We start from the raw sequence: 13445 nt of genomic DNA, 5'->3' as shown, positions 1-13445 counted from the left end.
CACTTCCTTATTTAAGAAACATTACTAAAAATGTTGAGCAATGCATTGCTTGTATTATAATATAGAAATCATGTTTCACTATGAGAATATGAGGGGCCGTTAGGGACATAATTCAGCTTTGCTTTTACTTTGCTTTCGTCACAGAATCGGTTACATCTTATAGTGAGAAATGTTTATCATATAATGAACTGCATATTCTATAAAGAAATATTAAAATCCATATGTCACCAAATAATCCAAGTAAGAAGACACACTAGAAGATAACACAGTAGATATAAATAACTGGGGAATAGAGTGTGTGTCTGAATATATTATATATATATATATATATATATATATATCTCAAGGGTCAAGTCCTACAAAACAAAGTGTGGGAACTCACCAAGACATGAAGATTTCCATACCCCTCATAATTAAAGGGATATGAAATCTAAAATTTTTTCTTTAATGATTGAGATAGAGCATACTATTTTAGCCACCAATAAGCAAGCGTTACCCAGGGTGCTGAACAAAACACATGGGCCGGATCCTAAGCTTACATTCCTGCTTTTTCAAATAAAGATACCAAGAGAACAAAGAAAATGTGATAATAGGAGTAAATTAGAAAGTTGCTTAGCGTTGCAAGATCTATCTGAATCATGAAAGAAAAACTTTGGGTTTCATATCCCTTTAATATTTTTATACACAGAAGCAAACATATACACACACACAGAAACAGTCTCTTACACACACACACGGATGCCTATTTATTAAAGGTCTTTCGGACCTGATCCGACAGTGCGGATCAGGTCCGCAAGACCTCGTTGAATGCGGAGAGCAATATGCTCTCTGTATTCAGCATTGCACCAGCAGCTCACAAGAGTTGCTGGTGCAACGCCGCCCCCTGCAGACTCGCGGCCAATGGGCCACCAGCAGGGAGGTGTGAATCAACCCGATCGTACTCGATTGGGTTGAATTGTGGCGATTCCTGTTCACCTGCTCAGAGCAAGCAGACAGGGTTATGGAGCACAGCCCCTCAAGCTCCATTCAGAGCTTGATAAATGGGCATCACAGTCTCTCTCTCTCACACACACACAATCTCTTACACACACAGTCACACACACAGAGACAGTCTCTTACACACACAGTCACACAAACACAGAAACAGTCTCTTACACATACAGAAAGTCTATTACACACACACAAGGGAACAATCTCTAACACACACAGTCACACACACACAGACACAGTCTTTAACACACACAGTCACACACACACACACACACACAGAAACAGTCTCTTACACACACAGTCACACACACAAACAGAAACAGTCTCTTACTCACACACACACACACACAGAAACAGTCTATTACACACACAGTCTCACACACACACACACACACACACACAGAAACAGTCTCTTAAACACACAGTCACACACACAGAAACAATCTCTTACACAAACACACACACACACACAGTCTCTAACACACACAGTCACACAAACAGAAACAGTCTCTAACACACACAATGAATATAAAACACAATAAGGGGGTGCTCTGTAGTACAGTGTACACAAGTACAATTAATGATTAGAGAATATGTGACAAATAACAGCTAATATGTCTTAATGGCATTAAGTATAGAAGTCCCAGCAAAAAGTCTTATTGAAAAGATACAGTGTATCCAAAATGATGCAATGATACGGTTAAGGAAATAAGACACATGGGATATAGGCTGCTCTCCTCCTCACAGATTCATCTGGGAACGACTATGAAGAAAACAAGGAAATAGAGGGGTGCCTCATGTGTATATCAGTATATTCGTATAGTGTCAATCAGATTAAATAAGACAAATGGGTACTCACATTTGATCCGAGTACACTTATGTACTAGTAGGTGCAAGCTGATAATTCAGGGTATACCAGCTAACCCTCTCTAGGCACAGGATGATGGATGCAGGGGGCTCCTGCCACGTGCAATGAGGTAAGTAGGTCAGTGACAGTGGTATTCACTGTTCAAGAAGGTGAAAACCAGAGCTTGTGTAACAAGTTAGTTTATTAAAAACAAAGTATAAAATTGTAACAAGCAATGGTTACAAACTATGCAACACGTTTCTCAGCCTCAACGTGGGCTGTTTCATCAGACATAATACACCTTCCAACTGACCAAATATTTAAACTAAAGCCTAGCCAATCATAAACTAGAATACTCCCACAATGGGCGTATAAGAACATATCCATTCAAATTTATCAATTAAAAGATAATACAGGACTTGTTATATATAATATGCATATAAAATAAACAAATCTAGTGTTTAAGATGTAAACTATAAAAACAACAGCAGCAAACATTGTAAAAACAACAGCAGCAAACCTAAAAACTATATTTCATGCAACAATCCAAATGATGTTTTTCCATTTCATATTATGATCTGCATATAAATTGAACAGATCCAATATTTGATAAAAATGACAATAAAAACAATAGCAGTCAAATAAATATGATACAAATCTGCATTTCATTCTGCAATCACAATAATGGTATTTCATTTCATATTAAGATTTACACATAATCATATTGATACATAAAAGTTCATTCTCACCAGCACCGTTTTTTACCCTATAATGGGTTAGTGTGTCGTTTGGATGAATTTGCGATATTTTGTAAGGGATGCATCACATCTCTCATAACTTCTCTTTATAATACAATAATCAATATTCTGATCGGGGAATGTTTAAAGGAATTTGTAACAATTCCCTTATAGAACCTCTATGTACTATTTCCAATCCATTATTTTATATACATCGATTGTATCAAATTACACTTATACACTTGATATGTGTAGATAGTGGTGATTATAGGTGGTATTAGATGGTTATTAGATTGCCGATTATATAGAATCATTAACACAAAGCTAAACTCATGCATTCGCATAAACACTACCGATTGAAACTTCCAAATGTGGGTGATTCTTGTTTGGCGATATTAAGCCAATTGTCGTATAGCAAGTAACAAACACACCCTCTCTATTCAACCAATAGTAGGGCGAATGGCGTGTCAGTACAACGTCATGATGTATTTTAACCTATTAAAACTGGTTTCTTATCATGATGTATTGTAAAGGGCATTAGGACATGCCATGATCTTAGCTATGGGTGCTATCCATGTCTAATAAACACTGATTGGCCCTCGAGTGATGACACTCTCTAATGGGTGTGATGTTTTATCAAGTGTTTCGACTCAAACATATTCAGTATGTTAACCACTGTATTAGGTTATGATGTTATGTCGAGAAAAACAGTGCCAACAATATATCTAAGGAACCCATATAATTAACTTCTATTTTGTTTGCTTGGAAAATTCCTACTTTATGGGCCAACTTAATCAGTAAGCTGAAATTGAATCGTGATGATATACTATATATAAATATATATATATATAATAAACAGTGGTGATAATGCTAATATACCAGATGCTATCATTCTTACAAAATCCTCCATACCCCTGTGAGTGTCCCCTCAGTGCGCATTGTTTGTGTGCCCCGTCTATGAGGTATAATGTGATATGTGTCTTATATAGTGTTCTGACTGTCAATATCAAAATACTATCTATTAATCTATGGTGTAGCAATAACATGTTTTTAATTAATTACATATATAATAATATATAACATAATGACAATACAAATAATGTGGAATATAATATATAATAAATTGGTGACTAACTATAATATAAAGTGTATGCAAAAGTTGTATGCTATACATAGTGCAGGACAAAAAATAAAATCAAAATAAATTCTTATGTGTATCCATGAATTTGATACCTATAGTGAAGACTATTTATACAATTATAACACATGATTCTAACTGAGAATATTTATTTTATCATGTAATATGTACTCTCTAAATAATCCAAATACATGTGACGGCCCTAAGTGGCCTCTAGGAGAATCTCAATGTATACAGGGGATCTTCTTATATTACATACTATCGAATATATGATTCAAAACGCAGCTAAGTCAATTACTTAAAGGGCCATAATACCCAAATGTTTAAACACTTGAAAGTGATGCAGCATAGCTGTAAAAAGCTGACTAGAAAATATCACCTGAACATCTCTATGTAAAAAAGAAAGATATTTTACCTCAAAAGTTCCTCAGTAGCCACCTCCCATTGTAAAGGATTTCTAAGCAGCATTTTAGTGTGTTTGTCCTGGGACATCTGAAGGGACTAGCATCGTGCACTCTCATATTATTTCACCAATCAGGTAAAGGAAGCTTACTATGAAATCTCATGAGAGTTAAGTCAAATCTCATGAGATCACAGTAAGAGTTCATGACCTCAGCACTGCTGATGCTGATTGGCTGCTGTTCATTTCTTCATTTTTTAAATTTTTTTTACCTGCAGCTGGGAGCAGCTGAGTATAACTTTTTACACAGAACTTACTCTGCTGAACTGAGGAAAATGTGAGGTAAAATATCTTCCTTTTTTACATAGGGAAGCTCAGGTGATATTTTCCTGTCAGCTTTTTACAGTTATACTGCATCAGTTTCAAGTGATTTAGCATATGAGTATTATGTCCCTTTAATTTAAACCAGAGGGAATTGGGGAACAGTGACTGGAATTGGTAGATCCAGTATGTTTCCCTCTGGCGTAAGCGAGTAAACCTATTGCCCCTATATGAATGTGGTATGGTATCCAAAGGGGTTATAACAAAAGAGTTATGTTTCCTGTGCTGTAGAACACTATGTCTAGATACGCTATGTTTCAATGAGCCATTCTTTAAGTTCCTTTTGTTCTTGCTCCATCTGGTTCTTATCTTTCTACAAGTGCGCCCTAAATATTGCAATACACACTCACATGTGAGGACATATATAACATAATCGGTACCACAGTCTATGCGACTTTTCATTTTGAAAGTCTCGCCTTTAGTATGACTGGTAATAGAATTAATACCATGAGTTATAGATTGGCTCATCAGACATCTCTTTTTGTTGCATTTAAATACTCCTGGTTTTTTACAATTTGTAGTTTTTAAGGGTAATGTATTACGCGTGTTTCTTTTAGAAACCACTATTTTGCTAGGGGCCAATTTTTGCTTCAAGGTAGGTGCTCGCCTAAATACCATTCTGGGGTTACGTTCAAGGTTTCTTTTTAAATAAGGGTCCTTTAATATAATGGGCCAATGCTTAATCAATGTTTCCCAAATTGTTTTATGACCTGAGCTGTACTGAGTTATAAAAGCTGGATTAGATGCCATATTTAGCTGTCTCTCAGACTTAACTCTAGGGGCTTGCTGCAATATAGACCCTCTATCTACATTTCTCGCTTTCATATATCCATCCATGATTAGATTTGTGGGATAACATTTTTCTTTAAATCTATTGATCAAGGTTTTTGATTGAATATCATATAATTCTGTATTTCCACAGTTTCTTCTAATACGTCTAAACTGACTGTAGGGTATATTTGTTTTCCACCCATTTAGATGGTTACTTGAAAAATGTAGAAAATTATTGCTATCAACACTTTTAAAAAATGTTGATGGCAACAATCTCCCATCTGAACCCCATTCCAGATATATATCGAGAAATTCAATTTTTTCTTTCTGGATATTTGGTTTGAAAGTTAAACCCATATCATTTGAGTTTAAATTATCTATAAATGCTTTGGCCATTGATATCCGTCCTCCCCATATGAATATCAGGTCATCTATGTAACGGCCATAGAACACCAGGTTCGTCCTCCAGTTTGAGTGGTAGATGTACTTATCTTCAAATATACCCATAAATAAATTGACAAAACTGGGGGCAAAGCTGGTGCCCATGGCCGTCCCTTTAATCTGTAAATAAAAATCATCCAAAAATTGGAAACAATTGTGTGATAATATAAATGATATTATATCTAATATGAAATTTGTTGGATAAATGGGAGGTAAATGTCATTCTCTAAAAAAGTCCTCACAGCTTCCAAGCCCAATTCGTGATATATATTTGATTACAGAGCTCCAACATCGCAAGAAAGCCAGATATAATCATCTTTTCTATGGGATTCGGATAGCTTATTCAATAGATCTGTTGTATCACGTATGTAAGAAGGGAGGTTGACTACATATTTTTGTAAATAAAAATCTATGTATTCTGACAGACGATCTGTCAGGCTATTGATTCCTGATATAATCGGACGTCCAGGGGGTTTGAAATGATCCTTATGGATCTTGGGTAGCTGGTAGTAAAAAGTAATATTAGGATGGTCAGGCAATAAAAAAGCTTTCTCTTTTTTATTTAGTACGCCATTCTCAAACCCTTTCAAAATAATTGTTTTAAGTATCTTACTGAACACAATGGTGGGGTCTCCAGTTAGCTTTTTATAGTATTCATGATCTAATACAATTCGTTTAGCCTCTAATATATAATTGTTGTAATTTTGTAGCACATACCGCCGCCTTTATCGGCTTGGCGAATAACTAAGTTTTTATCATCCATAAGAGTTTTCAAAGCTTTTTGTTCATTGGGCCATAGTTTATTTTTATTATATTTACTATTTCTTACTACCTTTTCGAGATCCTCCATGACTAACTGTTGGAATAAATCTACATAAGAACAATCTTCTTTTGGGGGATTAAATGAAGATGGTGGAGCAAGTGAGGTATGTAGTATTTGTTCAAATAATTCATTCGATAGATTATTTGTTTGAGTATATGGTATGTATTCTAACCTTTTAGGATCCATAGTATCTACAAGGATAGGAGTACCCTCTAATTTGTTTTTCTTTAGTTGTTTTAATGCAAAATATCTTTGAAGATGAAGTTTTCTAGTAAACGCATTTAAATCTACAAATAAGTTAAACAAATTGGGTTCATTTGGAGGACAGAACTATAAGCCCCTCCCTAGAATTCTAATTTTGTCATTTGTTAGATTATGTGTAGGGAGGTTAAATATTCCCTCTTTTGATTTTAATAATTCTGTTTTTTTGAGGGTTTTCCCTCTGCCTCTTCTCCGTTGTTTGTGAAAGATTTTTTTTTGCTGTTTGATGGGGGAGGGGGAGGCCTGGTTCTGTTCCATAGGGGGGCTAGGGGTCTGTCCCCTAAAAAATGATTGTTGGTACTCACATTACCCGATGTTGAGGGTCTTTCTTCTCTATAATTAGTTTGTTCTTGATATTGAACATGCGGAGAGCAACTCTGATCGTGTTCAATAAGTGGCTCGTATCTGTTGTGTGTAGGAATATTATAGTCATTTCTCTCTATTTGACAATGTGTCCCATTATTTCCATAATTATCATTAACCGGCTTATGTTTATTGTAAAGGGGTCTCCCTTGACTCCCATTGTCATAGTGATAGTTGTTATAGTCTTTAGCTGTGTACTGTTCTCTATTGAATCCCCAATGTGTTTGTTGTTGGGCACTATTTTTCCATCGCCAATTGTTATTAGATGTATTATGTGATTTGTAATTATTATTTGCATTCTGTTTCCAATTGGAATGGTTGTTATTTCTATGTTGTGCTCCATACCTGGCATTTGTATTTGTTTGCCTATTGTTATTGGAGGTTGACCTTCTATTGTGTGGTAATACTGTTGTCCATTTGTTTTCAGATGTGTCTTTAGCTTCATTAGTGAGTTTCTTATAGTAGGTGTATACCTTACCATTTGTATAATCTTCCTCATCCCTAACCATTTTTGATTTTTTCCTCTCTATAATTTCTTTTTGAAAGATATCAGTGGCTTTAATCGTAGCACTATTAAGCCTATGATAATCTTCCTGCTCCTTAAAACTGCCTTATTCATTCTGTATTTGTTCAATTTCAACCGCTAGAGTATCAACTAAATGTTGCCTATGTGTAATTAGAAGATCTATCAATTTCAAGGAGCAATCTTCTAAAATAGTAAACCATTTTTCTAGGAGTTTATCATCATTCTTAAATTTAACAGTTTTTTTAAGTTTTAGTTTTTTTACTATATATTATATTCCACATTATTTTTATTGTCATTATGTTATATATTATTATATATGTCATTCATTAAAAACCCATCACGATTCAATTTCAGCTTACTGATTATGTTGGCCCATAAAGTAGGAATTTTCCAAGCAAACAAAATAGAAGTTAATTATATGGGTTCCTTAGATATGTTGTTGGCACTGTTTTTCTCGACATAACATCATAACCTAATACAGTGGTTAACATACTGAATATGTTTGAGTCGAAACACTCAATAAAACATCACACCCATTAGAGAGTGTCATCACTCGAGGGCCAATCAGTGTTTATTAGACATGGATAGCACCCATAGCTAAGATCACGGCATGTCCTAACGCCCTTTACAATACATCATGATAAGAAACCAGTTTTAATAGGTTAAAATACATCATGACGTTGTACTGACACGCCATTCACCCTACTATTGGTTGAATAGAGAGGGTGTGTTTGTTACTTGCTATACGACAATTGGCTTAATATCACCAAACAAGAATCACCCACATTTGGAAGTTTCAATCGGTAGTGTTTATGCGAATGCATGAGTTTAGCTTTGTGTTAATGATTCTATATAATCGGCAATCTAATAACTATCTAATACCACCTATAATCACCACTATCTACACATATCAAGTGTATAAGTGTAATTTGATACAATCGATGTATATAAAATAATGGATTGGAAATAGTACATCGAGGTTCTATAAGGGAATTATTACAAATTCCTTTAAACATTCCCCGATCAGAATATTGATTATTGTATTATAAAGAGAAGTTATGAGAGATGTGATGCATCCCCTACAAAATATCGCAAATTCATCCAAACGACACACTAACCCATTATAGGGAAAAAACAGTGCTGGTGAGAATGAACTTTTATGTATCAATATGATTATGTGTAAATCTTAATATGAAATGAAATACCATTATTGTGATTGCAGCATGAAATGTAGATTTGTATCATATTTATTTGACTGATATTGTTTTTATTGTCATTTTTATCAAATATTGGATCTGTTCAATTTATATGCAGATCATAATATGAAATGGAAAAACATCATTTGGATTGTTGCATGAAATATAGTTTTTAGGTTTGCTGCTGTTGTTTTTACAATGTTTGCTGCTGTTGTTTTTATAGTTTACATCTTAAACACTAGATTTGTTTATTTTATATGCATATTATATATAACAAGTCCTGTATTATCTTTTAATTGATTAATTTGAATGGATATGTTCTTATACGCCCATTGTGGGAGTATTCTAGTTTATGATTGGCTAGGCTTTAGTTTAAATATTTGGTCAGTTGGAAGGTGTATTATGCCTGATGAAACAGCCCACGTTGAGGCTGAGAAACGTGTTGCATAGTTTGTAACCATTGCTTGTTACAATTTTATACTTTGTTTTTAATAAACTAACTTGTTACACAAGCTCTGGTTTTCACCTTCTTGAAAAGTAAATACCACTGCCACTGACCTACTTACCTCATTGCACATGCAGGAGCCCCCTGCATCCATCATCATGTGTCTGGCGAGGGTTAGCTGGTATACCCTGAATTATCAGCTTGCACCTACTAGTACATAAGTGTACTCGGATCAAATGTGAGTACCCATTTGTCTTTTTAATCTGATTGACACTATACGAATATACTGATATACACATGAGGCACCTCTCTAACACACACAGTCACACACACACACAGAAACAGTCTCTTACACACACACAGTCACACACACATACAGAGTCTCTTACACACAGAGTCACACACACACACAGAAACAGTCTCTAACACACACAGTCACACACACACGCACAGGAATGTAAGCTTAGGATCCGGGCCAAGTTTTTTGTTCAGCACCCTGGGTAACGCTTGCTTATTGGTGGCTAAAATAGTATGCTCTATCTTAATCATTAAAGAAAAAAATTTAGATTTCATATCCCTTTAAATATGAGGGGTATGGAAATCTTCATGTCTTGGTGAGTTCCCTCGCTTTGTTTTGTAGGACTTGACCCTTGATATATATATATCTATATAATATATTCAGACACACACTCTATTCCCCAGTTATTTATATCTACTGTGTTATCTTCTAGTGTGTCTTCTTACTTGGATTATTTGGTGACATATGGATTTTAATATTTCTTTATAGAATATGCAGTTCATTATATGATAAACATTTCTCACTATAAGATATAACCGATTCTGTGATGAAAGCAAAGTAAAAGCAAAGCTGAATTATGTCCCTAAAGGCCCCTCATATTCTCATAGTGAAACATGATTTCTATATTATAATACAAGCAATGCATTGCTCAACATTTTTAGTAATGTTTCTTAAATAAGGAAGTGAGTGAGTGAGCGCTTAAAGCTGAATAGGCTGGGACCACAGCTAATCAAAATTAATTAGCTGTGGTCCCAGCCTATTCAGCTTTAAAGGAACATAAAGCCCACTTTTTTATTTCATGATTTAGAAAGAGTATGCAATTTTAAACAACTTTCTAATTTACTTTGATTATCTAATTTGCTTCATTCTCTTGATATCCTTTGCTGAAAAGCATATCTAGATAGGCTCAGAAGCTACTGATTGGTGGCTGCACATAAATGCCTCATGTGATTGGCTCACCCATGCGCATTGATATTTATTCAACAAAAAATATCTAAAGAGTGAAGCAAATTAGATAATAGAAGTAAACTAGGATGTTGTTTAAAATTGTATTCTCTATCTGAATCATGAAAGAAACATTTTGGGTTTAGTGTCCCTTTATGTTGCGAACATAAAAATTTAGGTTCGCGAACGACGAACGCGAACTTCCGCAAAAGTTCGCGAACCGGGCGAACCGCCATAGACTTCAATAGGCAGGCGAATTTTAAAACCCACAGGGACTCTTTCTGGCCACAATAGTGATGGAAAAGTTGTTTCAAGGGGACTAACACCTGGACTATGGCATGCCGGAGGGGGATCCATGGCAAAACTCCCATGGAAAATTACATAGTTGATGCAGAGTCTGGTTTTAATCCATAAAGGGCATAAATCACCTAACATTTCTAAATTGTTTGGAATAACGTGCTTTAAAACATCAGGTATAATGTTGTATCGATCAGGTAGTGTAAGGGTTACGCCCGCTTCACAGTGTGCAGTGTAGGTGATATACCTGCCCTGACCATGCTTTGCAGACCAGGTATCAGTGGTCAGATGGACCCTTGCCCCAACACTGTGTGCCAGACATGCCATTATAGCAGACTTATATGGCTTTGGCGTTGCTTTTTGGTAATTAGAAGGCTGCTAAATGCCACTACGCACCACCGTGTTTTATGCCCAGCAGTGAAGGGGTTAATTAGGGAGCATGTAGGCAGCTTGTAGAGTTAATTTTAGCTTAAGTGTAGTGTAGTAGACAACCCAAAGTATTGATCTAGGCCCATTTTGGTATATTTAATGCCACCATTTCACCGCCAAATGCGATCAAATAAAAAAAAATTGTTCACTTTTTCACAAACTTTAGGTTTCTCACAGAAATTATTTACAAACAACTTATGCAATTATGGCATAAATGGTTGTAAATGCTTCTCTGGGATCCCCTTTGTTCAGAAATAGCAGACTTATATGGCTCTGGCGTTGCATTTTGGTAATTAGAAGGCTGCTAAATGCCACTGCGCACCACATGTGTTTTATGCCCAGCAGTGAAGGGGTTAATTAGGGAGAATGTAGGCAACTTGTAGAGTTAATTTTAGCTTAAGTGTAGTGTAGTAGACAACCCAAAGTATTGATCTAGGCAGGCCCATTTTGGTATATTTAATGCCACCATTTCACCGCCAAATGCGATCAAATAAAAAAATATTGTTCACTTTTTCACAAACTTTAGGTTTCTCACAGAAATTATTTACAAACAACTTATGCAATTATGGCATAAATGGTTGTAAATGCTTCTCTGTGATCCCCTTTGTTCAGAAATAGCAGACTTATATGGCTTTGGCGATGCTTTTTGGTAATTAGAAGGCAGCTAAATGCCACTGCGCAACACACGTGTTTTATGCCCAGCAGTGAAGGGGTTAATTAGGGAGCATGTAGGCAGCTTGTAGAGTTAATTTTAGCTTACGTGTAGTGTAGTAGACAACCCAAAGTATTTGTCTAGGCCCATTTTGGTATATTTCATGCCACCATTTCACCGCCAAATGTGATCAAATTTAAAAAAAAAAAAAAAAAATTTTTTGCAATTTTAGGTTTCTCACTGAAATTATTTACAAACAGCTTGTGCAATTATGGTACAAATGGTTGTAAATGCTTCTCTGGGATCCCCTTTGTTCAGAAATAGCAGACATATATGACTTTGGCGTTGCTTTCTGGTAATTAGAAGGCCGCTAAATGCTGCTGCGCATCACACGTGTATTATGGCTAGCAGTGAAGGGATTAATTAGGTAGTTTGTAGGGAGCTTGCAGGGTTAATTTTAGTGTAGAGATCAGCCTCCCACCTGACACATCAGACCCCCTGATCCCTCCCAAACAGCACCCTTTCCTCCCCCACCCCACAATTGTCCCCGCCATCTTAAGTACTGGCAGAAAGCCTGCCAGTACTAAAATAAAAGGTTTTTAAAAAAATTTAATTTTTTTTTTAGCATATTTACATATGCTGTGGTGTAGCATCCCCCTTAGCCCCCAACCTCCCTGATCCCCCCTCCCCCCCAAAACAGCTCTCTAACCCTCCCCATCTGCCTTATTGGCGGCCATCTTGGGTACTGACAGCTGTCTGCTATTATTTCACAGTCAAAAAAGTGTTGTTTTTTTTAAATGTACACTACTGTTACACCAGATATGAGTGGTGGCACTGGGCAAGTGGGCACAGTATACGCTGTGAGCCTGACACACACACTGGCAGGCAGGCAACTGCAATTAGATTACACAGGAAAAAAAAAAAGCAGACTGATGTTTTAGCCCTAAAAAGGGCTTTTTGGGGTGCTGTCCTTACAGCAGAGATCAGATGAGTCCTTCAGGACTGTAGTGGACACTGAATACACTAGCCTAGCTATTGATTTCCCTATTAAATCAGCAGCAGCTACACTGTCCCTCCTCTCACTAAGAATGCAGCTTCCGAATGAATCTAAAATGGATGCTGTCCAGGAGGTGGGAGGGTCTGGGAGGGAGGGTCTGCTGCTGATTGGCTGTAATGTGTCTTCTGACTGTGAGGTACAGGGTCAAAGTTTACTCAATGATGAGGAATAGGGGGCGGACCGAACATCGCATATGTTCGCCGTCCGCAGCGAACGCAAACATGCTATGTTCGCCGGGAACTATTCGCCGGCAAACTTTTCGCGACATCACTATTCTTAGATGTTAGAAGTATTTTGACTTGCAGAATACAACATGTAAAGCTTCTTGTAATATATGTGACAATATTGCACAATTATATGTAAACTTCCATCATTTTGTAAACACAAACAGAATATGTTGTCACAGTTTAATTTTTATTTTTCAGACAAAGAAGACCACTGTTAGACA

Source organism: Bombina bombina, chromosome 6 (assembly GCF_027579735.1).
Source record: "Bombina bombina isolate aBomBom1 chromosome 6, aBomBom1.pri, whole genome shotgun sequence".
Taxonomy (NCBI): Eukaryota; Metazoa; Chordata; class Amphibia; order Anura; family Bombinatoridae; genus Bombina; species Bombina bombina.
This window is presented reverse-complemented; position numbering follows the sequence as displayed.